This window comes from Ursus americanus, chromosome 10, assembly GCF_024610735.1.
Source record: "Ursus americanus isolate L20-20 chromosome 10, mUrsAme1.1.p, whole genome shotgun sequence".
In the NCBI taxonomy this organism is placed as follows: Eukaryota; Metazoa; Chordata; class Mammalia; order Carnivora; family Ursidae; genus Ursus; species Ursus americanus.
In genome coordinates this window covers 79,035,917-79,041,916 of record NC_142136.1, presented here as the reverse complement: position 1 = coordinate 79,041,916, position 6,000 = coordinate 79,035,917, and the positions used below count along the sequence as shown (strand labels likewise).

The window sequence follows — 6,000 nt, the reverse complement described above, 5'->3', positions numbered from 1 at the left end:
AAGCAGGAACAGTCCAGAGGAGTGCTTATTCCGAAAGGCGGACACAGATGTCCGGCGTTGGCCGCTCGGGTTTCTCGCCCTCACCCACCGCACGCGCCGCCCTAGGGTAGACAGATCCACCCTGGGTCGCTCGCCGCGCAGCTACCGGCAGAATCTCCATCCGGGCGCCTCTCAGTCGCCAGCGGGAGCGCGCACGCCACCACCCGAGTCTGGACGCAGCCCTCCAGTCACGTGCCCAGCGCGCCCTCGCTGCGGCGCGCGCCAGGCGGAAGTGAGGTCGGAGACTCGGTGGCCGCGCAGCGTCGGTGGGTAGCGCGGGCTGCGGAGAGGCGGGTCGGGCGGAGCGGAGCGACTGGAAGCGCGGGCCGGGGAGGCGGCGGCGGCAACGGGGGACTTTGAGGCTCAGCTCCCGCATCGGAGCAGCCCTCCGCGGCGCTCGTCCCTCGCCGAGCACCACCGCCGAGCCCACCCCGGGCCGGCGTGCGCTGGTCACCGAGGCCCAGGCCGCCGCCGCCGCGGCGCGGTGAGTGCGGGCGGGCGCCCCCGGGCGGGGGCGGGGCGGAGGGGCCGCGGCGCCCTCTCGGGCCCGGGGCTGCGCGTGGGCCGGGGTGGCGGGGTGGCGGGCTGGGGCGGAGGCGCTGCCCGGCCGGAAGTGCGGCGCTTTGTGCGGCCGGCCTGGGGCGGCGCCAAGGTCGGGCTCGCGGCTCGGGGTCGCTTGGCGGCGCGGCGGGGGGGACGGCCTATCGGTCCCCGCGGGACGAAGCCCGGCTGTGCTTTTTCCCGTGGGGCAGACCGGGCATCTGGGGGCCCGAGGGAGGCGGAGCTGGGCGCGGACCCGCGCTCGGGCAGGTGCGGTGTGGGCGGCCAGGAGCGGGAGGGGGGGGCTGCTGCCCAGGTGGCCGGGGAGAGGTGGCGTCTGCACAAGAATGTTCTCTGGAGTCTGCACAAGAATGTTCTCTGGGCCTAATTGCGGTTGGTCTTAGATCGGGTCAGGAAAACGTACGAAAAAATGGGGAAGAGGCAGGGTGTTGTTTTCTGTAACTTAGATTTAGGATTCTTGTGGTTGTAATCATTTCGAATGTGTAAACTATTCAGTTTGTCTACTCACAAAGTGAAAAATTTTCCATTTGCCTGGCAGAAGCTTAGTGTTCACCCTCCAGCTTGAAAGGCTTTTAATTTCTTCAGAAAGGACGTTTCGTGGCCCAGTCTGGGTTAACTTTGAAAAAGAGGTGTACCTTTGCAATCTGTCCACAAACGGGGTATTTTTCTTTCATAATATATGTATGTGTGCGTGTAATGGATTGTATGAGTTAATGTTTCATTCAGGTCATGCATAAAAATATTTTGGAGTGTTTTTGGCATGGAGGAAAAATTTTTAAATGAAAAATTTTGTCTTGTTCCCAAACCTTAAATTCTCATGTCATCCTTGTGTAATTTGAGATTTTCTCAACTATTACATGGAAAAGTTTAGATGAGAAGTTTTTGCTGTGGACAGTAATAAGGACACATTTTGCAACTTTGGTAAGTAAAGTAGTGGACTACTTTTGCTTTGACAGCCAGTTGGACAACTTAAGGCTTTTTTTTTTTTTAATTTGACAGAGAGAGAGACAGCCAGCGAGAGAGGGAACACAAGCAGGGGGAGTGGAAGAGGAATAAGCAGGCTCCCAGCGGAGCAGGGAGCGTGATGCGGGGCTCCATCCTAGGAGCCTGGGATCACGCCCTGAGCCAAAGGCAAACGCTTAACGACTGAGCCACCCAGGCGCCCCATAAGGCTCTTTTTCCTAATGCCGAAGCTAGTGTGTGCACATTGTGAAGATTTTTTCCCCCAGCTTTATAAATCTGGCTTGCTTTCGTCGGGGTGTTTGCATGTTACTTATATTTAGTTGTGTTTGTGAGTGAATGGAAGCTGAGGGTTGGTAGAAGTCTCCGAAGGCCTTCTGAGTTGGAGACAGCTGGCTGCCTGTGCGTTCTGCCGGGTGTTCTTGTGCAGCAGTCTAGAAATGCTGAGCAGGTAGCAGCATCCCCTCTTTGTATGTGTGAGGCAAGTGCCTGCATCTCAGGAGGAAGCACCATCTGCTGCTGTTGCTGTTACTGCCCTCTGCCCTTTTATCAGGCCCTGATATATTTGTTAGGATATTTAGTTATTATTCTGCTCTACACGTGCCTTTCAACTCATTTTCATTTTAAGGTTAGAATTATAATGCCAAAATCATTTGAATTTTTGAACATCAGGAAAATTAGTATAATGTCACAGAGGTAGAGGATTAGAATTGAAAAAAAAAAAAGAAACTTAAGTGCACTTGAAAATATTTGAAGTTTTTGTAGACTATGTAGTTAAAAAAAAATTTTTTTTTTGAGGTGGCTCCATGGCCAGGGTGGAGCCCAGCATGGGTCTTGAACCCATGATCCTGAGATCAGGACCTGAGCTGAAGTCAAGATTTGGAGGCTTAACAGACTGAGCCACCCCGGCACCCCTATAAATTACGTAGTTTAAAGGGAAATTTTTGTCTGCCAGATTTGTCTCACTTAAACACCTTCTTTTCCAAGATCAGTTGAAACACTTAAAATAGTAGTACACCAGTGTAATAGAGTAATAGTTACTTTTCTCATGTCTGTGTTCCACTTTACATCTATGTCTTTGAAGTCTCTTCAGTCCTGTGAGAAATACATGAATTTCTCCCAATAGATTGCAACCTCAGTAGTGAAGGTAGAGTTTGAGGGAGTTGAGAAGAACTTTCTCCTCTTACATGCTTTTCTTGATAATATCAGACGTTGCTGAGAATTACCAGTGTTGGTTGTACTAAAGGGTATTTTATCTTGTATATTGATGTCTTTGAGAGAAGTAAAATTTAAGCTTCTTGAAATTAGTTTTGTTGATATGAAATACTAATATAAAAGGCCTTCAAAGTTTTATATTTACGTGTGGGAACTTTCTTTAGATCATGGTATCTTTTGAAACTGGAGAAAATAATACAGTGATGGGTCTTAAATGTATTTTATTTCTGATTATTACTGGATTTTCAAATTCAGAAATTTTTGTTGTCATCTTTTTTAGAGGTAATTCTGAGATTTGTCTTTCCTGGTGCAGGTGTCAAACCATCCATAGGTATTCTGACAGTTGAGTCATTCCAGATGGGGGAAGAAAAAAAGTGGTACTCTCTGGATCTAGTATTGGAATTGGGATCCTTGGCCCACAGTAAATCAGACTGGGAAATTGGTGGTTTCTGGGTGGTCAGTGGCACTAGGATCCCAGGCAGAATGATGATGATGTGTTTTTTCCTTATATTTTGTTATGCAAACTTAAAAAGTATAATAATAGAATATATAGCCATAACCCAGTATCTCAGCATATCAGTTATTGGCCTTACACTGTAATTTCCCTTTTTTGTAAGAATACTTAAAGTTAGAGACATCATGTCATTTTTTAGCTTAGCATGTACTTCTGAAAAATGGTGTCTTTACATAACCAAAATGCTATAACCACACCTAGCAAAATTAACAGTTGTTTAATGCCATTTGATACTTAGCCCATATTCAGTTGTGTCCCTAAATCCTTAAAATATCTTTTTACAGTTTTTTTTCAATCTAAACCAAAATCCAAACAAAACTACCTAATGGTTTTTATGTCTAAATCTATTTTAATCTAGAACTGCCCTCCCTGCTCCCCACCCCCCTAATCCCCACCAGTTTTCAGACCATTGACTAACTGAAGAAACTGGGTTATTTGTCCTCTAAGATGCCCCATCTTTTGGGTTTGTCTGTTTGCTTCATGGTGTGTATTCTATTCCTCCAACTTCTTTTTCTGCAAACTAGAAGTTGGATGTATAAGATTCATTAGATTCAGGTTGTAATGTTCTTGTAGTAGTACATGTTAGGTCATGCAGAGTAATTCTGTTATATGAGCATGCACATAATGTTAAATAGTTTGCTTTCTAATGTTAAGATTGGCTGGTGGGTTCAGCTTTCATAGTCACTAATCAATAAACAGATACGTTTCAACTGTTCTGAGTTACAGTTTAAATAAATATCTCAACTTCATATATATATGCATATATATACATATATACATATATATACACATATATACACATATATACACATATACACATATATACACATATATATACATATATATACATATATATACATATATATACATATATATATTTTTAGTAAGCTCTACACCCAGTATGGGGCTTGAACTAAACTACCCTGATATAAAGAGTCACATGCTCTGACTGAGCCAATTAGGCTCCCCTCAACTTCATATTTATTGCTGTGAAAAGTTGTATTTCCTATCATAACAAAAACATTCAGAAGTTCTTCAAAAACATTCAAAAGATACATGTAAGCTACCTGTGTGCCAAGCACTGGTGAGATGCAGGAAGACAAAGCTGAACAAAGTATTTTCCCTATCCTCAAGGCTCAGAATCTTGGGGGAATCTCATTATTTGAACAAGTAACCTGAGAAGTTGGTTTTTTGTTTTGGTTTGTTTTGTTTTTTTTTTGACGTTAGTTCACCGACTTTGTCTTTGTATTACTCAGGCAAGCCCTTTTATTGGATAGGAGAGGAAACTGCAACATTTTCTTTCATCAATCTTGTTATATTTTCTCGCCTAATATTTTTAATGCATTAAGATTTTTCAGTCTCTTTAGAAATGTTATCCTCTGGGGAGGTAAAAATGCTTTTAGGAGATACAACTTCTGGGTAGTTTGGAACTTACGGTATTGAGAATTCTAATGCAATTCGTTTTTTTTTTTTTTTTTTAAGATTTTATTTATTTATTTGACAGAGAGCCAGACAGCAAGAGAGGGAACACAGGCGGGGGGAGTGGGAGAGGAAGAAGCAGGCTCCCAATGGAGGAGCCTGATGTGGGGCCCCATCCCAGGACTCTGGGATCACGCCCTGAGCCAAAGGCAGGCGCTTAACGACTGAGCCACCCAGGTGCCCCGCTAATGGAATTCTATACGCTTTTTAGTGGCAAGCGTATAGTAGAATCGTGTTATTGGTTTATACTGAGATCCTTATGGCAGGAGAGCCTTGTGGTGTTCAGTGCTTCATTTGAGTTGTTTATGGTTTTTGGCTGTTACAAATAATAAACATTTGTGTACAGATTTTTGTGTAGATGTATGTTTTCATTTCTCTTAGGTATTTACCAAGGAGTGGAATTACCAGGTCATATGGTAACTCTTGTGTTAATTTGCTGTGCTATTCATGAGTTTCATTGCCTATCAGATGACATATACTCAGCCCCACATTTAAGGGTCTCCACATGATGGTTCTGTGAAACTAAACTGTGTTTCCATGATCATCTTTGTTGATTCCCTACAAGCCCAATTGCCCAATATTCCTAAAGTACATCTTGCATTTTCTCACTTCTATGGCTTTTTGGGATTGTACTTGTTCAGAGCTTATTGGAAATACTACCTCTGTAATCACGTTTGTCCTGACTCTTCCTCGCCTCACCTGTTGAATTATTGCTCTCTCCACTCAACCCTCAGAACACTTCATTCCTTTATGGTATTTAATGTGTCTATTAATACTCTTTGCCCTGTATCACCATTATTCATGTCTTTTACCTTATAGGCCTGAGTTCTCCAATACAATAGCCATCACCTACACGATACATGTGACTGTTTAAGTTAAAGTAAAATGCAGTTCCTTGGGGCATCTGGGTGGCTCAGTCGTTAAGCGTCTGCCTTCAGCTCAGGGCGTGATCACGGCGTTCTGGGATCGAGCCCCGCATCAGGCTCCTCCGCTGGGAGCCTGCTTCTTCCTCTCCCACTCCCCCTGCTTGTGTTCCTCTCTCGCTGGCTGTCTCTCTCTCTCTGTCAAATAAATAAATAAATAAAATCTTAAAAAAAATAAAATGCAGTTCCTTCATTGTGCTGGCCACACTTCAGGTGTTCACTAGCCAGCCATTAGTGGCTACTTTACATGGATAGTTGCCATACATTTGCATCTTCACAGAAGGTTCTATTGGACAGAACTTTTCTAGA

At 44.5% G+C, this 6,000-nt stretch overlaps 1 protein-coding gene across 3 annotated transcripts in view; it reads left to right on the top strand.

The window, feature by feature from the left end:
• The first annotated feature begins 283 nt into the window (after positions 1-283).
• Positions 284-6,000, top strand: part of FAM168B (family with sequence similarity 168 member B) — a 40,604-nt gene continuing 34,887 nt past the window's right edge. Inside the window, exon 1 of one of the 3 annotated variants that reach the window (XM_045797165.2) lies at positions 284-305. The gene's annotated coding sequence lies outside the window, so the exon portion shown is untranslated. The other 2 variants (XM_045797164.2, XM_045797169.2) reach the window with 2 other exon arrangements.